Here is a 26,129-nt window from a genome sequence, read left to right as displayed (position 1 = left end):
GGAGGGCAGGGTTGCCCTCCGTGTGTGCGTGATGTGTCACAGTTGTTTCAGTTGCGGGGGGTGTCGAAGCACAACACAACCGCAGGCAGAGCGGGGGCGAGGGCTCAGCGGCCACCCCGGGGCACCCCCGGGGGCGTTGGCAGCGGCGCCTCCTCGAGCCGCCCGTCCCGGCGTGCGGGACCCACCCGGGTGGGGGAGGGCGCAGCTGGTTCGCCCCCCACCCACCCCGGCCCTCGGAGCCCTCCCGGTGCGCCCCCTCCCCCGCCGTCACCTCCCTCGCTCCCGCCCGGTGGCGGCGGCCCCGGGCGCGGCTGTGGCTCCCCCTCGGCGCTGCTCCTGCCGCCGCCGCGCGCCCGCACCGGCCCCGCCAACCCCCCCCCCCCTCACCGCCATTCCGCCCCAAAACTTTCCGTTTCCCCCTTCCCACTCTCCGGGACTTCCTTGTGCCGCCTGTGCGCGGAGGGGAGGGGGGGGAGGAGGCGTGTGCGGCGGCGGCGGTGGCGAGGGGGGATTCGCAGCCTCCTGGCAGGCTGGCCGGGACCCCGGGGGAAGAGGAGTTGCACCATGCGCGGCAAGTGAGGAAAAGTCTCCGCCAGCAGCAGCGCCGCCGCCCCCCGCAGAAGTTGGGGCTCTCCCCACCCGCGGGAGCGGGAGCTGTGCCTTTAACGCCCGCTGCGCTGCGAGGTGAGTTCCCGAGGCGGATTATTCATCCCGGAGACCCTGTTGTGTTTTTTTTTCTCCCCCCCTCCCTTTTTTCTCCCCCCCCCATCCTCTTTCCTCACGCCAATGCTTCCCCGGCGCAGCCCCCCGAGCCCAGCCCAGTCCGGGCCCCGCTGCCCCCGGCGCCCCCTCTGCAGCCTGACCCGCCCGGGGGGGAGGGGGTCGCTCAGCCACTGCTTGTTATGACGAAGTTTTTTTGAACCTGGAGGTTTTGGGGTCTGTTCGAGGATTTTAGGGGTGTTTTCTTTGGGCCGAGGCGATGTGTGTGCGTGGGACTGCCGTGCCCGTGGCGGCTGTTTTGCATCTGCCCCCGGGCAGAGCGACCCCAGGGCGTGGGGAGGGAGGGGGTGGGGCAGTTTCTCCCTACTTCTGAGGTAGTATTGTGGTTTTTTTAATTAAAAAAAATAAATGCTCAGGGGAGGGGGGTTGGGGGGAATGCGAGGTATTCACGCTCCAGTGTGGAGTTTGCAGAGCCTGGGTGGGGGAGGGGATCCCATTCATCGCCAGGGCTTGAATCAGCAGCGGGCGGAGGGGCCGGTCGCTCCCCTACATCGAAGTTTACTTCCAAGTAGGTAAACAAGTTCCCCCTTCTCGCCCCCCAGCCCCCATTCCCACCCCCTGGAGACGCGGGCTCTGCCGGCCCCGCTCCCAGCCCGCGGCCGCCGGCGGGGCAGGGGGTGCGGGGGAGCCCCTCGGGGGCTGCGGGGCTGCGACCTGTTGCACGTCCCGGGCCGGCGTGCCCAGCCCCGGAGCGGCGGGGCCCGTGGGCACCCTGCCTCCGGCTTCTGTCACCGGGCTGAGCCGGGTCCCCTTTTATCGTGCGGGTTCAATCTCGGCGGTGGGGCTGATAGATGGGTTCGGTGCGCGGCTGAATATTGGTGTGGTGTGATGTAAAGCGAGTGACCCTTGACCTATTTAATGATATGTTGTTGGGCTCTCGGGCAGGCATCCTGCACAGCGCAACAAGGGGGGAAAACACCAAGCCACACCCTAAAAGTTCGGCTTGTATATTAATTTCTCAAAGTCGGCGTTTACACGGAATAAAGGCTTCCCTTTATGTGTTGTCTTAACATGCTTCTCGCTGTTCTCCACGAGGATTCGTACGGCGTTTCTCTTTTCCTGACAAACGAGCCTTGGAGTGTGGATGTGGATGTGTGCGGTGGGGGAGGGGAGGCGGGATGTTCGGCTGGGCTCATCACCGCCTCTCCCCCAAAAAAAAGAGAATACTGCAGAAACCTAAAATATCCCTTTGAAAAGAGTGATGTTTTCAAATAAAATAAAGTGTAAAATTAAAATCTCAAGACTGATGTTTTAGGCTAATAGTATGAAAATAAATATATTGTGCCAGGGGGGATCTGGTTGTAGGCAATAAATACAAGGGCTTTAGTGGTGATAAATATAACGTCATATCTTTCTTCCTTATTCGATTTATTAGCAGTCCTTTAACTGAGACTGTTCCTGTGGCATATATAAGGTTTAACGTCATATACTTTGCTTACCATATGACTGCACATGCTGGGCTTAGGCCTCTCCCTGTCCTGCAGTCAGTGTTCTGTCATGTACAGAGACACCGGGCAGGTTTTGAACTAAATATATTTATTCCATGATAGCAGATGTTGTTGGCAAGAGAGCAGGATTTGTCCTAGTGTGTGTTTTGGCGTTGGTTTTTTTTCTTAAACAATTACAGATAATAATTGCAACATCTCAAAGACAGCAATAGTAAAACAGGGAAGCTTTTCCACAGAAGATTTGTAGAGGGGGTGGGAGGAAAAGGGAAAGCAAGAGGGGGAGGATGCTATCACATTAAAAATGCGTTAAAGCTCTCTTGGGCTATGTGTAATAATGGCAAAAACAGTGGAGATTTGAGCAAAGCTACTGTAGTCGTTTCAGTTTTTAACACCTTCAGTGAGCTATGCAACAATCTAGGATAGGACAACCCTCAATGTACAGACAGGCTGAGGAACAAGATGCTGGAGAGCAGCGCTGCGGGAAGGGACCTGGGGGTCCTGGTTGACAGCAAGCTGAATATGAATCAGCAGTGCCTTGGCAGCCAAGAGGGCCAGACATGACCTGGGGTGCATCGAGCAAAACATCGCCAGCTGGTCGAGGGAGGTGATTGTCCTGTTCTGCTCTGCACTGATGCGGTCTCATCTTGAATATTGTGTGCAGTTTTGGGTGCCACAGTATAAGAAGGATCTAAGGTTACTAGAGAGCATCTAAAAGGTGAAGAGTCTAGAGGGGAGGCTGTATGAGGAGCAGCTGAGATCACTTGGCGTGTTCAGATTAGAGGAGACTGAGGGGAGACCTCATTGCAGCCTACAGCTTCCTCTTGAGGGGAAGCGGAGGAGCAGGCACTGATCTCTTCTTTGTGGTGACCAGCGACAGGACCTGGGGGAATGGCATGACGCTGTGGCAGGGTGGATTTAGGTTGAATGTTAGGAAAAGGTTCTTCACCCAGAAGGTGACTGGGCACTGGAATAGGCTCCCCAGGGAAGTGGTCACAGCACCAAGGCTGACAATGCTCAAGAAGCATTTGGACAACGCTCTCAGGCACATGGTGTGATTTTTGGGGCTGACCTGTGCAGGGCCAGGAGTTGGACTCAGTGATCCTTGTGGGACCCTTCCAACTCAGGATATTCTATGATTCTGAGGTTGTTTTTTTCTCTCAAAAGATGAAAAAGTGTGTTTCAGAAGCATAAAGGATTAAAAATTATGCATACGTGTAAACACTGGCAACTGCACAACTGTCCAGGTCTCCTAGGACGTAAAAAACTTATCTCTGCAGATAAGTTGTCCTCTGAATACATCTTCTGCCCTTCCCCCACCCGATTAAGTAGCTCCAGTGTCCTCTGCTATGCCACTGCTGAGAGTTATGCTATGGTTCTTCTTTTCAGCCGATTTCAAGTATTCTCCACAAAAAGAGTATTGAAGGAGCAAAGATAGATTAAATCCTTGATAAGGATGGGGAACTTGTCTGCACCTGGAATTGCCAGGCTTCTGCTCTACCAGTTTGCCCAGTTTTCATAGAATCATAGAATGTCCTGAGTTGGAAGAGACCCACAAGGATCATGGCGTCCAACTCCTGGCCCTGCATGGGACCGCCCCAAGAGTCACACCATGTGCCTGAGAGCGTTGTCCAAACGCTTCTTGAGCTTTATCAGCTTTGGTGCTGTGACCACTTCCTGGGGAGCCTGTTCCAGTGCTCAGCCACCCTCTGGGTGAAAAACCTTTGCTTGATGTCCATCCTAAACCTCCCTGGACTCAACTTCATGTTGGTGTGGTACTGTCATTGATTTACAGATGGGCTTTTCCCATTTTTGTGATGACAGGGGCCGGAAGCAGACCTTTTGTCCACTTGATAAGTCTAATGTGCCATGTCTCCTGGGAGAGCTTCCTGAACAGAGGCTTCTCCTCTGTCAGCAGCAGCTGTTAAAGGCCTGTCATCCCTGAGCTTGGAAGGAGTAGAGGAGAACGTCCCTCAGTGCAGATGGGATCTTGTTTCTCAGTGTCCGAGATAAGTCAGCGATGCGATACACTTAGGATTGAGCAACATGTTCAATGAATTTGGTTCATTGTGGGGATGAGGCTGGAAAACCCATCCCGGGGTTTAGCCTGGCCTTTGCCACAGATAGTGCAAATGTGCTTTGGTGCTGTTAGCTCTTGCTGTTTGCTGCTGTAAAGAGTTCAGTGTTAAAATTTATGCTGTATAAAACCAATGTTGTTTATGTTTTAGTAGTGCCAAGGGGCCCCCATTCAAATCAGGACCATTTTGGGAATATTGTAGACGACGGTTCTCGCCCTAAACAGGTTGTAATGCGAGTAAGTGAGGGAGACAAAAAGCCAGGAGGGTAAATGATGGAAAAAACTGACTCAGGGGAACAGCAGCCGACTGTAGTGCCTTATCTGCACAGCCATGGCCACCGTGTGATCTCAGCTGGTAGGAGAGAGGAGAGTTGTTAACACTTGGCAGCACTGTCGCTGGTAAATCTGTCTGCTCTGTGTGAAGAGGAGTGGGCATCATAACATGCGATCCATATCCTGGATTCTCTTTACTATTGCTCTTTTAATTCCTGGTATTTTAGGTTATGTACGCCAGCCTGCCTATAAAATGATGCAGGTTTTGTAACTCTTGGGACAGCTTCTTTTTTTCATAATCTTCATTATGAGGCAAGATGGAAGTAATTTTGTAAACTCTTTTTTCATCTGCTAAATTAAAACTCCACTCCCTCTTCCCCTCCCTCATCTTGCCTATTTTTAGTTAGGAGGAAATAGCTGGCCTCTTTACAGCAAGAACCCATACCCCCTGGGTACCATTTATAGGTTTCTACCAAATGGCCTACTTGGACAAGTTGGTTGAAATTAAACAAAAACATTGGGACTACAGCTCTACGTAGGAATAGCAGCCTTCCTGTCAGGACAAAACCTTGGCATTTTGATGATACTGAAACAAACATCCAAAGGTGAAAAATGGCGTTTAGGTTATTTTTCTTTTCTTTGGTAGACAAGAGAATATTTTAAAGGCTTTCTTTTTTGTTGTTGTTGTTTTTGTCGTTGTTTTTGTTTTGTTGTTGTTGTTGTTGCTTTCTGGTCATTATTATAATGGAATTTCATTTAAGGATGACTAACAGTATTTGATTTTACAATGACAAGAAGCCTCCCAAAGCTAGTGCTGTGTAAAAGCTAGGAGCAATCGAAGAAGGGTGTTCAGTAAGAAAAGGTCATAGTTTCTTACCAGTTTTCTTCTTGTGTAGAGATTTTGTCCTAGATGGAGATTTATAAATTATAATTACTAATGTTTAATGATTCCATAGAGGTATAAAATTGCTTTTGTTAGCTTAATTGAAAGCAAGTTTAACTCCATAGTGGGTATGTGACCGTTTTTGAAGGTGGAGCTGCACAGGCCTTTTGTGCTACTTTTCTTGCACTGCTTTTCCTGTGCATATTTGTATTTACTTTAAGAGATACTAAAAATACTGGACTGTAGCAACAGGTATTGTATTTCTTCATTTGTTGTTTGACAAGAGAAGAATATATTGCCTTTGATATCTTCTGTTTGGATCCCAGCTATTAGTCCCCTTCTTTACTTTGGGTTATGAGCATGATTGCATCAGGAAAAGAGGCTTGGGCGTAGGAACATTTGATGATATGCCTTCCATCTTTATAATCCTGTTGACTTAATGCAAAAAAAGGGGCATCACGATGTTTAACCCCATTTCTTGACTTTCTCTGTAGTGTGGACAATTAATATATGTCTGCTTGACCTATTTAAACTGGAGTCTATGTAAGGAGTGATAATTTATGTGAAGTTACAACAGAAATTTATGCGAAGAACCCTGTGGTATTCATGCAGTTCAAAATCATGATGATAGTATTGTGGTATGAAGAAACAGTTATTTTAATATTTTAGCGAAGTGCATTGCATAACTACAGTTTGGCTTGGGTGTTGAATGTTACTCATTTACTGTGAGAAGTTAACACAGCACACTGAACACATGGACAAAAACAGTGCCTTGATGCTTCGATGATATGACTTGTGGCCTATTTCTGAGCAGACAAGTAGACTTATAATGTCTAATAACTGTGTATATATATACTCATCAAAATACTTTTGTCTAATTAAATGGTAAATTTTATTGACCCTTTGCTTTTGAAAGGTGGAACAAGGCATTTAAAGAGCATTGTTCTCCATTAGTATGTAGCGGTCGCTCTGTACATCACTCCACTGCCATTCGAAATGAGATTGCATTTACTGACCTAAATTTCATTTAAGCTGCTAATTCTTAGTTACAGTTTAACCTCTTACTGCTATGTAGTGGCTTTATATATGCGTTTTGTTATATAAAATCATAATTTTATTAGATGAAAAGATGTAACATCAAATATGAATTTTTTTTCTGTCAAAACAGAACTTTCCCACACCTGCAATAAGTTATTGATAGAGCAAAAAAAGCAACATTTTTTCCCTTAGGCATTAAAAATACTTGTAAAATATTCCTTTGTCATTATTGTCAAGAAAACAAAGAGGATTTTACTCTGGTGGATAGATTCCCTTTGTCATTCTGCAGAATAATATATTTGTTGTGCTCCTTTTTGACGGCAGTAAACTGCACTGGATGTACAACTTTGCCTTCTGCTACAGTTTGCTGTGTAGCACTATTAGCTCTTCATTAACCCTCTGCGATTGAATGGAGACTCTGCAGAATATTCTCTTGTTCAAGAGTGAAGCCAACTATCTATGATTTATATTTCTGAACAGAATAATCATGTTATAGAGGCACTGCTGAAAGGGAGCTGTTTCAGTGTTATAAGTAACATGTATACAGCTGTTGTTATGTTTCATGCTTAGAAGTGTCCAGTGATGAGTGTGTCAATTTGAACACCGCCCTGTAGCCTACAGCAAAATAATCGGAAGGATGTTCTTCCAAAACAATTGACTTTCACAGGGCCCAGTTAATGAATACATGATATTTTTATAAAGTGAAGTAAAAATATGGATTTTTTTTTTTTGCAAATCCATGCATGTTGGTAACAGAATTAGGAATTGTTATAACTACACAATAGTTTCAGTGTCGTTTAGCAACTACAAGTAGCTTGTTCACTGTACCAGTGGGTTTAGTCTGATTGCTACTGGCAGAGGATATGTGTGTGTCCAGAGACTTATTAGTATCAAGACTTGTGTTAGCACATAGTCTCAGCTGGGATTGTAGAATAAGAAGCAGTTTTGCAAGTATTAATTGTTTAAAATGAACTACACTAATTGCCGTATGTGATTGTGTGCATGTGCATGTAGGTATATGTACACGGATAGCCTTAAAGGTAGTCCAAAAATTAGTTTTGGAGAAAAAAGGAGTCTCCCTGAGGTTGGAGAGCGGTGCTGGAGTGCGGTGGCTAGGCTCTCACACCCCGAACTAGGATGTGCTCAGGTTTCAAGCTCCAGTCAGCAGCACCTGGGGTGGTGCAAACCCAGTGAAATGACTGTAGGACTGGGCCAGGCTGGATGTCAGGTTTTGGGAGAAGACAGAGGTGCATTATGTACTTGTTGAAATGTGGCAAGGTCAGAAGTGCACACTGTGCTTGTACATCTGACTGAGCATAGTGAGCCCAGGAGGTGACAACTGGGCTACTGTATATGGCTGAGAAATGCATTCAAACTTCAAAATTATGATATCTTTTTTTTTTTTTTGGTTGCTCCTAGAAGTAAAATTTAAACCATTATCTTGATAGAGAGACTGAGGGAAAATTACCCTCCACTGGAATGTTGTCCACAGATAGGGTCGAGTTTTGCTGATGGATTAGGACAGGGAATCCAAGCACAAACAGTGCCCATTCATGTTGTGGGGGTTAGTTTCCAAGGATATCTGTCTTTTGCTTTTTACAGTCACAAAACAAACTTAACTCTTTTCATTCCTGTTTACATGCTCACACATGGACCTCTAGGAATTTGGTTACAGAATTGACTGAAACACACCAAATATTTTCTAAATTTCTCAGAAGGTATTGGTAATGCTGCTAATTATATGGATTCAACTCTCTCATTATATGGATTCAGCTCATAATTGCAGCTGAACTTTGCTGTTTGGGGTTTTTTTTCTTTTTGGCTTTAGTTTAGTCCTTTTTTAATGTAAGAGCTTCTGTAGTTTTATGTAGTTAATAAAGTTTACGTTTTCAATTTTTTACTTTTAAACTAAAATACTATGATCTGAGGAAGGTACAGATAAAAGGTAGGCCTGAGGATTATTCTGATGAGGGAAACATCTTCCTTCCTATATCAGTTCTCAAAAATGACAGTAAGGAAGAGAAGCAAGTTCATTTTTAGTAACTTTACATGGTGTTCACAAGACAGATTTTATGTCATTCTGTGAAAACTATTCAAGATTTCTTTATTTTCATTTTGACTATTACTGGGTTTGTTTGGGTTGGTGGTGTTGTAACTCAATAACAATGCTTGTTTGTATTTGGAGGAATCTGGTTTTGTATTAAAAAACCCAAGCACTCTCAACTCTGATACTTCTGGTTGTATCAATAGGTATCTTACATAACTTCTTAATTTAAACAAACCAGTTAGTGTAAAATTAGTGCATGACAGTGTATAATAAAAATTTATCCAGTTGTATTCTCACAGGATTTTATGTGCTTGGGAAAAAAAACATAAGGGAAGCTGTAAAGGTGGCCCTAAACACAATATCGGAGTGGAAGTAAAGAACTTATTTGTTACGTACAGCTCAAATTTGCTAAAGCATTAATGTAATGATTCACCTCACTGCTGATGAATGAAACCAGCTATTCTGGGAGGCCACCATCATGTCTTTACTACATAGTCTGGTAGTGCTGGGTAGAGGTTAGGTAAAAACCAGAATGTAGCTTAAGCTCTGATGGGCAGTTTACAAGGAGGAAGAAGAAGAGTGGGAGTAAGCTACCTGAAAAGCTGGGCTCGGCTATTTTTAACCTGCGGACTGTCAAGTAGCCAAAGAAATTTTTAAATGAATTTTCTGAACTGTATTTTTTTTTTTTCTTGGCTAAGGTCATGTATCTTCAAAACACTTATTCCTGTGCATTTTTCAGTGTTAGGAGGGTAGTATATATGGTATGTGGATACTTTATAATACGTTATTTTGTGGTTACAGATACTACTTTTTGTGTGTGTTTGGTTTTTCTAATGTTTAATGTATTTGTGTGTGAATTAAATTTTTTATTTTAAATTTTACTTAGACCAAACAAGAAATTCTTCGTGGTATCTGCCATGTTACCAACAGCATTTATTTTCAGTTTAAAAACCACCTGAAATATGGAAGAGTTATGTGTTCTCTAATGGCAACATGCAGTTAAATGCAGTTATGCATTCTCAATTAGATCATATGCACTGAATGGTGGGTTTGTAGATAAGGTTTGTTGTGCATAGCAGGTGTTTATGTACATGGAGTCCAAAATGAAAGAAAGAAATTTAATTTCCTCTTACTATAAGTAATACCATGACCTATATCCTGTACGTATTTAAAGATTGCTCAGATAATTGCATTGAATGATTTTGTAGTTGTTTGCTCCCGTATTCGTTTTGCCATGAGATTTTGAAGTACAACATTTTTCCTTTTTTTAAAAGTAAATTTGAATGTATGTCTATGAAAAGAAAAAAAAAAATCTGTTCCTTAATATCTTTACAAGGCAGTTGATAGGGCACTCCTTTCCACAGCTGGGTAAATAATTTACATTCCACTTATGGAATGGTGGAATGTTACCTGCTTACTGTCCTACAGAACTGCTATGAAGGTTTTAGTAGTGACTGCTTTTGAAGAATTTTAAAGATCAAAATACATTATTTATTTTGTTGCTAGTTTATTAAAATGTGAATGTAAAGTTCTGCTTACTAAAGTATAATCCTATTTTTCATCAGTTTATCAATTAGGGTAGCAGGGTATAAAAGGAAAACTATGAAAAAAAAAGTTTTATCTCCCTTTCAGTGTTCAGTTTAGAATTAGAAGTAATGATTGCTTTAATATGTTAATCTTCTCTTAATCTGTAAGTTAGTTTCCTGGCTAACAGAGTTGGGTTTAGGGTATTAGATTGCCTCAGAACAAGACTTTATGGTTTTTCTCAACCTTTTTGTAATTACTTTTAAACTTTTTTTTCATTACCTCCCTCATCCAGTAAAAAATCAGTTAGGGTTTCCAGTGAACTTTTAGAGGTTTAATTTTAATGGATATTTTCTGTGTGCTTTGGTTGTTTTTTCTGACAGCTCCACGATACCTGTGTAACTTCAGCAAGGACGGAGTTGATGATCCGTTTGTGTTCTGAACATTCAACAAATCCTGTTATAGCTGTGGCCTGATGTTGCAAAAATATATTTGGCTTGTGCAGGAGACTTCTAGGATCAGGCCTTATATGATGGCAGCACAGATTCTTGACTGATTAAGCAAACATTTCTGAGCCATTTTTAAATCAATGGATGATGTACTTTTAGGTTTAGTCTGTCAGTCAATGTTCTTGTAGTAAAACAGAGATCATGGTGTCCTTCTCATTTCCCCTACCCGCATAAGTAGTATATTTTGTATGGCATAACTTCCAAAGTCTATCTTGAATACCATTCTTATGTGAATCCTCACAGTGTTTTTGGAAGTTTCTGTAGCTGAGAAACATTTAGTTGAGATTTAGAGCTGGGTTTCTTTACAGCGTGCAAGGAGCTGTGTCGGCTATGTTGAAATTTACTGGGCTTACTATTTTGCAGTACAAAGTGTAAGGCTTAGCAATTTTAAGGTTGCAAACACATACATTAAAAAGCGACCAGCTTAGTTGGATGGTTGGAACCTGTGACCTTTTTCAGTCAAGTGTCCTTAGTTTTTCGGGGAAGGCCACATTAGAAGGTCTAACAAACACTAGCAGCAAGCACCCGTAAGGGACTGGCAGGCAGCGGTGAGATGATCTCAGTGTTGCCTGTCTAGATCATGGATAGTCTCAAAACTGTTCTGCCAACTGTGACGTACCACATAAGAAGCCCAGCATCTCAGATGTGGCACCTGATGGTTGTCTTTTGTGTCGGGGTTACAAAGGCCGTACCCTCTGCTGAGAGTGTGCACCAGTGCTCCCACACAGCAACAGGTGTCCCCGGCCCAGGTACACCGACTGCGCCTTGTGCTGGCCGCAGGCTGGAGCTGTGCTTCCTCTAGTCTGTTCTGCCACGGATCTCAGCAGTCTGGCTCTCGTTATTTTGCACAGACAGCAGCGCCAAACCTTCCTCAGCCAACTGGTTAATGCCAGCTGAGCAAAGCCTTCTGTGGGTAGGGGTCTTGCAGCTGCCTTGGTTGACACCAGGGAGGCTTTGCTGGAAAGCAGAAGCCTGACAGTGCATAGTGTAACACTTCATCCTTCACAGCAGATGCTGACTGAAGAAAAAAATATGAAGATTACCCTGCTCCTAAATGCAAAAAAACCCTAGAATGGGTATGTCTGTGTACTGGTGATGCGGTGTGTATTTTATTTTAATGTACCGTTTTTCTCTGGGATGCTTGCTCTGTTTGTCTGCAGTAGATAAGGAAAACTACGCAGAAGGATCATTGCATTTATTTTTCTAACCTTAAAAATAAATTTTCTAACTTTTTTTCATTTGATGACTCAAACATCCTACAGATAGTTGTCTTAAATATATAACTGTTTATGCTATTAGCATTGTCTTAATTGTTATTTTTGTCTCTGGAAATACATATGGTTATTTTTCTGGTGTCTCAAGTGGAGCAAATATCTTACCAGCCTGTTTAACGTGCTAACGTATGTGAGAAAGTATACCCTGTGGCCTGAAACATCATTTATGTATTTGCCAGTTGCCTCAGTGTTTTAACTTCTGTTAGTATGCATTGCATTTGGTTAGGTTGAATTTATTATTGATTTCAACTGTTTGCAGATAGTCTGCTGACAGACCATTTGCTTGTGTCTCCTTTGAGCCATCATTTTACCCTCATTAGTCTATGGATGTGTTCTTTTGAATGTTAGCTAAACGCGTTCATAGAACCGGTAAAATTAATAGAAGGGAAAGTAGGAGAGCTGCGTGACCTGTTATTTGTAAACAACATTATGAAACTTCCTTTCAGTGTTTGACTCTATACTAGACTACATTTATTTTTTTTTCTGCAAGTTTTCCCTTTTTATTCTCTGGGGTTTTATGAGCTTCCCATCATATACAGCCATTTGCTCAGCTCTTTTAATTGCCCCTCCCCCCTTTTTTTTTGGGTACACTTTTGTTTGATTTGGTTTTGAAGACTAAAGCTACTAGGTAAATAACAACAATAATATTCACCAGTTCTCTAATTCTGTAGTTTCAAACCATGGTTTGCAAGCAGCTAGGTCTGTTTTTATAGAGATCTGGGGGTTAAAAAAAACAGGAAGCCTGTTGTAATTCAGTTCAAATTCGCTGTACAAGATATCTTTATTGGCCCACAAATTTAAAGAATTAAAAGATCCCTGGTCTAACTCTATTGTAAACTTCTTAAGGATGTGATGATATCTATTTTTATGACTTACTGCTTTGTGGGTGTGAATATCATTATGCAAGTAATAATCTGTGTTTTCACAGAAGGTAATTTATACCAACATTAAATTTTGGCATTTTGTAGATATTTATGAAAATATCCCTTCTCTTACGTAGGGCTGTGAAGGGTATTTTCTCTGACATAACACAGATTTGGCTGATCTTTAATTGCACAAAGAATAATCTATAGAGGAGCATTTGGATTCCCTTAGTTTGTGTTTATCAGGTCTGTCACATAGGAAGCCTGCTCAACTGATTTTTCTTTTCTTTTTTTTGAGGGGTCTTGTGCAGTACTGGTTTTGCTTTTAGAGTCTAACAATTTATATGGCAGTATCACATTTCAGTAAATCCAAATTCTTGCGTCTTAAAATGTCAAGAATTTTGTTATTTGATGTTACTACACTTCTGTTTTCTCCTCTGCTTGAGAGCAGCACTGCTTGCTAATGTTAGGAGGGGTTAGGTAGAGGAGGTGTGTATGGTGAGAGTGGGGGTGGGAAGTAAAACAGGCTCTGGCTGTTTACACATTCCAAGCAACCATAGATCTGCTTGCTTTGAGGCCAGAAATATTTTCCTTTTCACTATCAGTCTTGCAGATCTGGGGTATTTGGGCACACTGCCAATAAAAATAAATGGCAATGTGTTAATCTCTTAGATTGAAATGTAATAAACCATATTTTAGCGTTTTGTGTGTATGCATAAGAATAATAGATTAACAGCACTTTGTAATTAGAATATGACATTTTTAGAAATACTGAAAGTTATGAATAGTGCTATACTTTCTTCAAGAATTGCCTATAAAAGGCAATCTAAAAGAAAATTTGACTCCTTGCTGTCTTATTCCAAAGGGAAAGTTGCATAATCAAAATATTTTTGCTAACTAGATTTTCTGTTTTCAGCATGATAACCTTTGGCTCAAGGAGCTTATGATGAGTCTCTCTAATTTCCATGTAATGTGTGTATATACGTGCATTTTTTTTCATTGATTTTGTAGTGGGTTTAATCTGTTTTGTAGTCCTTCATTTATCATTCTGGTTTCCAGCACTTGTGTTTCAGAGTTCTGATGAAATCAGATACACAAAGCCATCCACCTCCATGTCTTTTTTTCTTTTTTTTTTTTTTTTGTCAGTATTGGAAATTATTTCCTGCAGCCTGCACTAAAATACAGACTGAGCAGGCAGGCAGATGAATAATGATTTCTTCTAGGTTCTGCCTAATGTAATGAACAGACCTTCTGCTAATTGTTATTTGTTATCAATATTTGTGTACATGCGATTTCCTTCCCTGAAGCTTGCTTTCTTGGATTTCTTAAAGCTGTATGCTAGATATGACATTATTAGTTTATTCCAAGTGGTGCAGTAATTCCACTTTGTCACTCCAGCAACTTTGTCACTGGGACTTGACGTGGCTCAGCTTCTTGTTGTTTCTCCTTTCTGACCAAAATTTGTTGTGCTCCAGAAATATTACCATATAATTATGGCACACACAAAAAAAGACAGTCCCACTGAGATAACAGCTGTTACCCTCAGTCTTAAGACCATCCTAGCACATGCAATGCAAAAGGTAATTCAGACTATACAGTTGGGTTTTTTCCCAAGGGCAGCTAATTGCTTAAAACTTTCCTGCATAGCTGTGGCTGCCATCCAATCTGCATTTAGAGGCATTAAACTGCTTTTGGAAGAGCTGTAGGCTTCTTCGGCTAGACCACCAGCAACCTGGACAAACATGGTAATACCTCTCTTGACTACATTTTTAGGAAAAAAGTACTGCACTTCTCCTGTAGTGACCTGGATCTAAAGCCAGAGGTTGTTTGGGGCTGCTGTCAGGCGAGATCAGACTGTTGAGTTTAACCTAAATGGAAGTAAACACGAACGTTACCTGCACCTCATTATCCCTGTGCTTTTATGACACACACTCAAGACTGTTTGTATACTGGCTATGGCTCATGCTGATTATGTTGTTAATAATTTGTGTCTCTAGAGTGTGTACTAGCTGGGTGCTTTCGAAGCCAACATTTTTGAATACAGATAGCTAAATAAGAGGCTTGTTTTTCAGAAGCCTTGGGTAGGTACAGCCACAGTTGAAATCAGAGGAACTGGTGGCTGCTTAGTGCCTGGATAAGTAATTAGCATTAATACAGGAGTGCATCATAAGATTCTGACAACAGAAGGTCACCTCCCTCTTTTTTCCCCAAAGATAAATATAAAGTGCTGTTTAAAAAAAAATCATAGAATCAACCAGGTTGGAAAAGACCTCCGAGATCATCAAGTCCAACCCTTGATCCAACACCACCCTGGTTACTAGACCATGACACTAAGTGCCTCATCCAGTCTCATCTTAAAAACCTCCAGGGATGGTGAATCCACCACTTCCCTGGGCAGCCTATTCCAATATCTGATTACTCTCTCTGTAAAGAATTTCTTCCTAATATCCAACCTAAACCTCCCCTGGCACAGCTTAAGACCATGCCCTCTTGTCCTACTGCTGGTTGCCTGGGAGAAGAGACCAACCCCCACCTGGCTAAAACCTCCTTTCAGGTGGTTGTAGAGAGTGATGAGGTCTCCCCTGAGCCTTAAAGAAAAAGATCCTACCAAGTGACTACTACAAGTCTGCATATAGATGTGTGGGTTTTTTTCCCTATCTCTGTATGTTTCTTGAAAGGGCAAAATTTGGCCCTGATCCTCAGCAGCAGCTTCTCACATTTAATATATGAGTGTCTGTCCAGGTGTGTATGGTTTATATTGAGGTTAGAGGGTCTGTATTGTAAATTGGTAGCAAGTTTTTCTGCCATACGTGCTTAGTTTTATTTAATGTAATATTTGGTGTAGTGGGAAGATGTATTATTATTGCAGTAGTGATTTAGTTTACTATTTATTACAAATATTTCCTAACTTAAAAAACATGAAAACTTGTTTTTTGGTTGAAATAGTAGGAACTGGGAATCTTGTTCTTCTTTAAACAAGCAGAAACACTAAAGAAACAAGGATATGAGGTATAGTGGCCTAATGCAAAAAAACCCAAACCTCAAATGCTTCTTTAAATTAGACAGATTTACATATTAATTATATGTATAAATATCTAGAAATTAGTAGTATCACATGATAAACCGTATTATATAAGAATTACATGCAAATTGCACTCGCTTGGAGGTTTGTTTTTTTTCTTTGTAGCTTAGAAATGTTGTCAAGTTGGTTGAGAGCTTAGTAGAAGATATTTATTAAAAGAAATTTGATGAGAAGAACAAACTGGGATGTACTGTTCCTGTCCACAGGAAAGTTTAGGATCTGTAAAATAGTAGCTTGGACTTCTCATTTCTTTCTCTTTTTGTTTAGGTTTAGAATGTTGGCCTGCATGGACCATACTGTAGACTGGTTAAATATTATCAATTAATTTCAAGCCACAGAAACTATGAAATGAAAATTCAGACATACTTTTGAAATTGTGGTTGTCATCTTTTTTTTGCTAGTAACAAGTCTTTGACAGCCAAAATCAATATAAGAAAATGGCATTGTTGACTTAGCAAAACAGTTGGGTTAATTGTTCAACACTACAGATGCTACTTAATAACTTTCTTTAGAATTATTATTTAGTACTTATTTTTTGATTCACAAAATTTCTTAGAAATCTTAGCTATGAGTCTGGCTGATGCAGTAAAAAGTCCCAGTGAACAGTGTCACAGAGGCATATGCAGCTTGGGATGGAAAGAGGCCAGTTTAGTAGTTAATTTGTTTCTTCAACCTCAGCTGATCAGTGAGTAACACCTGCATTTTGCTTAGTTGTACCAGCATCTAACTGTATTCAAATAAGGAGAAACCCCACCTTCCCAGAATATGTGAAAGATACTTCATGGTAAGCTACTGTTTCAAGAGACCTCTCATAAGTAGAGGATAATAACCTAGAGAAAAGGAGCATGAGCTGATCCTTGCAGGAGGAGCCCTCACCTAGCTGGCCTCGTTGGTCTTTTGCAATTATTGTTTCAAAAAGGTTTCTCTCACCATTGGTTTCACAGTTTTTGAACCTGATAGTTTCAAAGCCTGTTCTCGGCTAGCCTGCTTCCTGTGAAAAGTGGTGTTGGGTGAGGTGCTCGTGTGTGCCTCATCACGCCGGTGAGAAATAAATTGTGTTTTGATCTGCAAGTCTTGCTTTGCATATTAGATTTTATGTTCCCTTTGGAGGGGGGGGAGCAAGAGAGAGAGAGAAGCAAACAACAGTGCTGATATGGTGCAGTTTTGTTGGAGAGAGGCACTCATGCCAGCTTTCCACCAGGTTTGATCTTTTCCCTGATACTTACTGGTGGTAGGTCTGGTTGAATCTGGTAGCAGAACAGCTTTAAAAAGGCTATGATCCCTTGGAAGGTAAGCATTTACACAGCACCAGTTGTCAGCCTTTAACTAAGCATTGGCCTTTCTGAAAGAGGAAATTGGTTCTGCAAGTGTTATAAATTGCTACAAATTGTTGTGTTGATGAATCTGTAAAAAAAAGCCCTATGAAAGTAAACCAGAAGAGCACAAAACAAAACAAACAAAAAAACAACCCCCAGCATCCCTCACCAAACCAAAATTAAGCAGATGACAGATTTGTTAACTGAGCACTGAGGGTTATCTTAGGACATAGGTGCTTACATTTTGAATTGATTCTCAATTGTCAACTTGACGTGTGTGGGAGGTAAAGTGAACTTTTCATGAAAAACATTCTCATAGGAACAGTTGCTATTTGTGGTTCTTCTGGTACACTTAGGTGTATGTTTGGGGAGAAGGGAAATGACATATTAGTGTTTTCAAGTCTTTTAAATCAAAGAATTGTCTCACTTTTCTTAAGCAATGCAATTTTTAGATCATATCCATTTTTTTGGCTGCTAGAAAGATATGCTTTATTTTCCAGTAAATAAATTTTTCTTATTTTAAAAAACTGTAATTTTGTCGTTATAATTGTAAGCATTTTAATTAAAATGCTGATAATAAAAAGAGTTTTTATATAAAGGAACTGATTACACTTGGTGATGTAAGATCAAAATTAGGCCAAAATTTTGATGTTGTCTATCAGGCTCCCTGATGTAGACATGTATGCCATTATTCCAGTTGTTTCTGTAATAGTTTGCAGACCATTTTAGCTGTTTTATGATTACCAGTACTGTACAGGTTGACACTGATTTAAAAAGGAGCTGTGTTTAGAGCCAAGAACTAATCTTTTTGCTAGTTACAGATATGTCTTTTTCCTCCTTGAACTTACTTCAGTGTAAAAGGTAACTTAATAAAGCCATTTCTCCCGTAACATTGAAACCAAAGTGCTGTTAGCTGCATTTTGATGAATCGAAGTGTTCAAGGCGGGGTTGGATGGGGCTCTGAGCAACCTTTTTTAGTGGAAGGTGTCCCTGCCCATGGCAGGGAGGTTGGAAGTAGATGATCTTTAAGGTGTCTTCCAACCCAAACCATTCTATGGTTCTATGAATATGTCTGAGTTTCAAAGAGTGTGACTAAAAAAAAACCCCAAAAGCAAGACATCTTACAAATGTATTTATATACTTAATATTTCTGTGAAAAATGTGTCTTTATTGTAGACCAGACATTTCCTTCATATAGGATGTGGCTGTAGGTATTCAATATTTATGTCTGTGCTTAGCTTTGTACACAATAGTTTCACAGGAGTAAACAGCAGCACTTGTGTGGGGAAAGCCTAATGTGTGTATGTTTAGGACTTGACCCTAATTACTAGTTTATAATTTCTAAGAATTTCCTGTCTGGACTAGAAATGTTTTAAAATCCATCTCACTTCTACTTTGTAGATTTTAAAAACAGTACCCAGAAACTAAGAGCTTTCAATGGGCAGTGAACACCTACTTGCTGGGCCTTCTGATTCATCTTTGTGGTAATCTTTGTGTACCTCCAGCTCCCTCTCAGCAAAGACTGGGCAGAGGAATATTTGACTGCTGCCCTCAGTGCTCTTAAGGAAGAACAAGTCTGTGAGGCTTCTATGTAAATAACACAGCATTTAGTAATGAGAAAGTTAGCAACTCTGATAATTGCTCATGAGGCATACCTATGTAGAATTGTACTTTGAAAATTTCTTTCAAGTTATCTCCATATCTCCTATCTGAATTTTATATCCACCAGCAATGCAGACTCATTCTGCAACTAAAAGCAAGAAGTGTATATTTCAAACATTGTCTAGTCATGGTTAGTTTCCTCCTGTTAAAATCCTTAGAGAAGTTAATACTCTCTTCTGAGATGAAGGAGGCCTGTCACCAAAGGAACTGAATAAATTATAGTGGTATTCAAAGGGTAGAATGAAAAGACAGGTGTGGGAATCGCAGCTGAAGGTTAAGTCAGATGAAGGAAACAGTTGTAAATGTGCAGTCTGGTTCATAATGTAGGTAAAAGGGAACTCATAGAGTTCCCAGACAGTGTATAGGCAGAGTTTGAGTGGTTTATAAATATTTGGGGTGCTTTTTTCCTCTTGCATTAAACACACTATTTTTCAAAGACTTTCTGTCTAAAGTAGGCACTAGGCTTCGTTTACCCAGCCATTTTGAGAAGCAGTGTGGATGTTTTTCGTAAAATGCATGGTTCACCATATTTTCCAGAGCTGTGGGGCTGTGTGTGCCGTGTGTGGCAGTGCCAGAGGCTGCCAGGCATTGCAGACGCTGCCATGGCCAGCTCCTCGTGTGTGTTGCTGCACACAAGTCTCCCCTGCTCAGGGTAAAGCATCTTCTGGGACAGTGTGACACATTTGAGGGAGCCACTGTTCCTCTCCGAGGAGATCATGCATCTGTCAGATGTTCTGGGAAGCCAGGGAGGGGGAGGAGGTTAGCAGCAACAGTATGAAGCAGTAAGGCCAAATTTGCCTGGCATGGCCATATGGCTGTTAAAGTATTGCTGTCAGATTGCTTCTTGTTGGTGGGCGAAGAGGGCTGGGGTGCTCCCTGTGGGAGGGTAGGGTTGGAGGAGGCAGGAGCTGGGGAAGAGGGATGCATGACAGCTTTTCCTGGGTGGTAGGGGCTGCAGGACATGCCCTCTTCCTCCTCCTCCTCCATCTACTCCTCCTCCTCTTCCTCTTCTGCACACTGGCAGGGGCTGTCCATCGGCTGTGGCTATTGTTTGATTTAATTAGATTTTATTGACTAAGACAACCTTAATAGATTTCATTTATGTACCTTGGTTTTATTGCAGTTTAGCCCTCTAAATACCCATGAGGCTCCTAAAATAACAAAGATACTATTAATTAGAAGCTAAAGGGAGCATAAGCTTTAAAACAATCATACTTTGCTCATTCTTTATTGCGTGTACATATTTAAAAATATACTTTCAGTCTTTGAGTCAAAAATAATTTTAAAAAATCATTTTCAAATCCATAAAAGCAAGCATAAGAATTACAGTTGATTTAACCTGTGACACTGTTGTACCCCACTTGTTTGAAATTGAGAAGATCTCACACTAATGGTATGTCTTAAAATGGGGGGAAAGGGAGAGAAGAAACAGCAATAGCTAAATAAGAGACTTTCGAGCTAAAAGCCTAATTTGTAATAGAGTATTTCTTTGCCACTTGTGCAATCAGCAACAAAATAAAGACAGTACATTGGACTGGAAGCTGAAGTCTTCTGCTGTGAAATGGAAATTTATCTGGTATATTGTACTTTTAAAAATATATTGTTTGTTTTTCTGCTAATGAGTGCATGCCAGATTATTGTTTACTAGTGATCATTCTAGTCCAAATCAGAATTGAAGTTGGCAGAACATAAAGGAAATTTCAAGACAGCTAAATATCATCATCCGGAGCTTCATTTACTGTATATTTTTGTAACTTCAAAGTTAAGATAGATCGAGGAACAGGCATATTAGTCACCAGCACAGTTCGGTTCAAATAACTAATATTTTTATGGATTCATCCTATTTAAGAATTGATTAAGATCTCAGTATTACTGCCTTTAAAAATCCAGTTGTCTATTAAAAATAGAGCTGTTCAGAGTGGAATATGAGCATGGACTTTTGTGTAACTAGGAAGTGCATGTAAAGCACTATGCTTTTCCCTTGTGAAGTGGCTGGACTGGCTGCGGTGCTGTGCAGTGTTATGTTCCGTAGCTGTTTTGCTCTGCTGACAAGTGTAACCATTTCAGTGCACTGCCTGAATGTAAGAGTATGAAAAGGTTGAGAAGAAAAAGAAACCAAAATAATCAGTTTGTATACCCTGGACACATTGACAGCTACACCAAGAGTGAGTTCTATCTGATTTAAGCACTTGCCAGCAGAAGCCAGAGTTTGTATGGTGAAAACTAAATGGCAGGTCAGTCCAGAAGCTTGCCTTGGGTAGCACGAATGAGCTTGAGGATCTTGAGTTGGTGAGCATCATATGTCTAAAGATTATTGAGGTTTTCTTAAGAAACAAAATCTTTGGTTTGCATTCATAAAGTCACAGAATATCTCAAGTTGGAAGGAGCCCATAAGGATCATCAAGTCTAACTCCCTGCTCCTCACAGGACTACCTAAAACTAAACCATAGGACCAAGGGCATTGTCCACATGCCTCCTCTGCCAGGCTTAGTGCTGTGACCATTTCCTTTGGGGAGCCTGTTCCAGTGCCCAGCCATGCTCTGGGTGAAGAACCTTATCCTGCTGTGCAATGTGGCATTGTCTGTCTCCCAGAATAGAACACCCAGCTGTGTTAAACAACAGCAGCCACATATGGCAGTGTTAATGTGCTCAAAGATAGGGGATTCCTACAGGTGTTACAAGGATTAGTGGCTATGGGGGTGAAGGAGACAAAAGTCATGCCAGACCCTCACAAAATGAGAAGAGCGTAACTTCCTTCATTCCATGGGGCAGCAACCAGCTTCCCAGTCAGGTATGGAAACACTGACCGGCTGGGCGGGACGTGCTGTATTCGTCTGGGTAACAGCAGAAGTTTGTGAGGCTCTTCAGAAGACATGGAGTATGAAAGTGTCAAAACCCAGATTCCTTTAGTTCTGCTGCTTATAGAAGAACATATTTATTCATTATGTGGGCTGCAGTCTGGTATGAACTTAATTCAAATGCCTATTTGCAGAAGGGGCATGAACTCACTCTTTTTAAAATATGCTTTTGAGTGTAATTGTGAAATGCAGATAAAGTTATAAATCCATCAGCGAACTGACTATTTTAAACCCAACTAGTCATGTTTCCAGAGATTAGATTTTTACAAATGTGATATTTTTAGATGGTTGAAAATGAGCATGTACCACATGCTGGAGGTATTGAGCAGCTTTGTAAGCTGTAAGTTTAAAGCCTTCTGTTTACAATATAATGTTTTGAAATCTATTTATCAAGTGGGTTTATTGTTACAGAAGCTTAACATGGTTCTGAATATCTACAGAATTGCAGAATCATTGTAGAAATTTAGTGTTTATCAAGCAACGAGAGAATTTATGCTGATAAGACTTCTTATATAGTTAACTTCTGTAACTCTTGCATGAGGACTTTCTGTTACTAAGCTATGTACAAAAGCATGTATAAATTCTTTGAGGTATTGGGGTGTGATGTGCAATACATAAAAGACTGCTTTATTTTTAGACCACATTTTCATGCTAGCTTGCAATAGGAATATGGATTTTCTTTACATTTTAATTTTGATTATTTTCAATTGTGGCCCAGCTGGCATTCCAAAATACAGTTTATATATAACAGAATACCTACCTATTGTCAATAGGTACATTTTTTTGAAATTAGTTGTGGTATGGTTCTCATCCAGGTTGGTCCTAAGAGGGAAAGCTGCATCCAGTAGCGCATCAAAGAGCACCACCAGCTGCTCAAAGAGGTGATTATCCTGCTGTATTCAGTCTTGGTGCAGCCTCACCTTGAGCACTGTATGCAAGGATGTGAAGGTCCTTGAATGTGTCCAGAGGAGGAAAACAAATGTGGTGAAAAGGGCTAGAAAGCATGTCCTGTGAGGAGTGACTGAGGACTTTGGGCTTGTCTGCTCCTTGGAGAGAAGGAGGCTGCTGGGTGACCTCATTCTTCTACACCTTCCTGAGGAGAGGAAGTGGAGAGGGTGGTGCTGATCTCTTCTCTTGGGAATTCAGTGGCAGGACACATGGGAATGTCTCAGAGCTGCACCAGAGAAGATTTATACTGGACATTAGGAAGCATTTCTTTACCAAGAGGGTGGTCAAACACTGGAACAGGCTTCCTGGAGTGGTGGCTGACACACTAAGCCTGACAGTGTTAAAGAGGCATTCGAACGGGGCCCTCACAGTATGCTTTAACTTTTGGTCGGCCCTATATTGGTGAGGTAGTTGGACTAGTCAGTTGTAGGTCCCTTCTGACTGAAATTATCCTATCCTATCCTATCCTATCCTGTTCTTTAGCTATGGAACTCCTGTTATTTTTGTTACTAGACCTGTAGAGCGTAGTATCTCACAGATTAGGCTGAACATATATCCTGTAACAATGTAAACCTGAAGAAAATAAAGAAGTACCTAGGTATTCCTTTACATGGGACTTGATAGTAAGCCTGCTTTGAGTGCGGGTTCAGGCATTTTGAAATGTCCACTCTCAGCAGTCAAGTCAGTGTTTGTTACGATCTGTTCTTGATATTGTTTTCCAGGCATAAAGAAGCTTATTCTCCAGTGGTGATTACAGTGTAAAAAAACTGTGGTAACCTAATACCACCTGTGTAGGTGGAGCTATTGTGCTTGAGGTGCTGCCATTTTTGATTTTTTTTTTTTTATTCGGTTGTAACCTGTTTAAAACTTAGTCCATTTACCTATCCCCTTGCAGTAAGTCAGCAAGTATCAAGTTGTTTGAACCACGTTACCTTAGATTATAAAACACTTCTGTAGTAATGAGTTCCTTATTCTTAGCAGTGGTTACAGAAAATCTAATAGACATGAATATGACTTTATGGAAAACAGGGAGAAAGGACTTGTGAAATGACTGTAGAGTGGACGGCTGAGCCACTGTTTTTGTTCCATTTCAGGTATACCAAGCATTCTGAAAGCATGCAGAATTTCTGTCAAAAAAATTTGCCAAGCTTTTATTCTGAAGGCAAGAGATTATATTGGTAACTGGAAGAGTGCTCAAGAGAAAAATTAGCTGTTCAGGATTAAGCTCACTGTCTACGATGATCATCTTTCCTGGACTGACATGTCCACAGTGTGACCAGTGCTTGCTTTTGTTTTCTCACTGTGCTCAGATTTACTTACATGTATTTAGAATGAAATCCCATAAAATTGAAAAAGTATTTACATTACTTTGCACCCACAGCAAGTCATTTCCTCTTGCTGGGAATAGCTGTAAAGAAGTGGTGCTTTAAGGGAGGGACTGCACTGTGTGGTTGGATGGGATGAGATATATGGATGGAGTGGTTAAAACTTGAAAGCCTCCCTTCACCTACTTTTGCTCTATCCTTTCTACTGAGAAATTATTAACAGGTGCTGAAGGCATGACTGCTGCATGGCCCTGAACTCTCAATGCACAAAGAAAAGATCAAACATACCCTTTTTTTTAAAAAAATGAAAGGAAACCACAGGAGTTGGAATTTGTTGTGAGTGAGGACTAATCTGACAATACTTACTGGATTTTAAGTGAAAGTGAAATATAACTGTTAACGATCACATCAACGGTTGTTTTTCAATCTGTTTTTCATGTCCTACCACAGAGAGGACACTAGCAGACTGAGGAGGGGTTAAGAAACTATTTTAATCAAATGTTAAACACTGTTGAGGGAGGTATGGCTGGGAGTGCGGTGCTCAGGAAGAGATACAGACACTCTTCTAAAATAAGTAAGATGATTTTGCCCTCCTTTTTATTTTGTATCAGTGCTCGTTCCATCCTCCACATCATGTTTGTTAGGCTGAAGATTTTGAAAAGATAACATTTGCTTTCTCTCCATATCAAGATCTCAATCCCATTTGCATTGACATTTTAGCCTTATGAGCGAGAATGCATTATGTAAAGTTTCCATTAGCCTGCAAAATATTAAATTAAGTGTTGAAAACATGAGTTGTTTGTGGTGAGTGAAGCAGAGCAAGCCACAGAGATGATTTGTACTCGTCAAAATTAGATAAAGTTGTTGGTTGTTCTTTTTTTTCTAAAGTTAGACAGAGTATGTAGCCTACCACTCACTTTTTTTCCATTCTCTTTACCTTTGTTCAGAAAATCAAATACATTGAACAGAGGCCAAGTTCTTAATAACACAAGTGAAAGCATAACTATAATTTGTAGTTGGAAATACTGTGAGTAGCATATGTGGCTGTATGTTCCTTTGGCAAGATGTTATTCACATTCTCCTTGAACATATAATTATGTATCATTGCTTAATAAGGAGAGAACTTCTTTGTCAAACATTTCTCTGTAGCATTAAGCTTTCAAACTGCATGTTGTAAGAGAATGCTTTGAAAGATATCAAAAGGTTCAACTGCATTTTTTTTTCTGATAGGAGATAACATGGATGCAACATTAATAGGTAAAAGTGTAATATGCAGTAGTGTATTTGTGCATAAGTAGTACAGGATATAAATGAAATCTGTCTTGACATGCATTCATGGTAACATTCTTGCAGCTTGTTTACAAAATGAAAGAATATCTGTCTTTGGTAGAAAATTCTATGTTTAAAGCAGTGTCCCACTATCCTTTGAAGTGTTAAATGCTCCTGGGTTTCATTTTTTTTGGCACAAGGATAGTGGATGTTGAAGAAGCCAACAGCATTAGCTTGCACAGGAGCATTCCTGTCTTATTTTTGTTTCTAGGTCTGTTTCCTGTGTTGGGGGAAGGGGAATGAGAGCACAGCTGCTCTCTAAGTTCAAGATGAAGCTGCTTCTTTAGTGTGTTTTAAGCCTCGGTCACAGTTTCTTACTGGAAGCCTTTAAATGAGCTTTAGTCAGATATTCAATTGCGCTTTTATAGGCATGAAATCTCCCTCCTTCCCCCTTCTCTTCCCTGACTCTCCATTCTAGTCCCCAGCAACAAAACCCACTCACTAATGAAACAGAACTCCTGATTATCTGCAATATAAATATCCCAGAGGACCCTCAGAAGCAGAGAATTTTGATGTACATGTTTCTGAGTTCAGCATCGGCTGGACAGAGCGATTGATCAATATTTGATCTGAGATTTATTTGTTTTTCCTCACTTTTAAACTGTTGATGCAAACCAGCACAAAAGATTGGCAACTTTGGGTACCAAAGCTGATACATTTGAACCTTTATTTCTCAGAGAAGCTGAAGCATCACAGAGAAGGGGAGGTGAATTTTCTGCCTGGTTATTTATGGTACCTCCAGTTATTCAGACAGAAAGAATAACAGCCTATTCTTCTATTTCCTTATAGATATTTTAAACGAAGTCTTCTATCTGAATTTTGCCATTCATATTCCTTGAGCAGAAACACTTCTAGTTTTTCATAGTTGTACAAACAAATTAAAGCACCTCTTTCTT

At 40.9% G+C, this 26,129-nt stretch overlaps 1 protein-coding gene across 3 annotated transcripts in view; it reads left to right on the top strand.

The window, feature by feature from the left end:
* The first annotated feature begins 263 nt into the window (after positions 1-263).
* The window catches only part of TBL1X (transducin beta like 1 X-linked), a 196,067-nt gene continuing 170,201 nt past the window's right edge, over positions 264-26,129 (top strand). For 2 of the 3 annotated variants that reach the window (XM_032679467.1, XM_032679464.1), the window contains exon 1: positions 264-684. The gene's annotated coding sequence lies outside the window, so the exon portion shown is untranslated. Of the gene's footprint in view, positions 685-24,366; positions 24,479-26,129 lie in introns of those variants that run through there. The other variant, XM_032679465.1, reaches the window with a different exon arrangement.

Source organism: Chiroxiphia lanceolata, chromosome 2 (assembly GCF_009829145.1).
Source record: "Chiroxiphia lanceolata isolate bChiLan1 chromosome 2, bChiLan1.pri, whole genome shotgun sequence".
Taxonomy (NCBI): Eukaryota; Metazoa; Chordata; class Aves; order Passeriformes; family Pipridae; genus Chiroxiphia; species Chiroxiphia lanceolata.
This window is presented reverse-complemented; position numbering and strand designations above follow the sequence as displayed.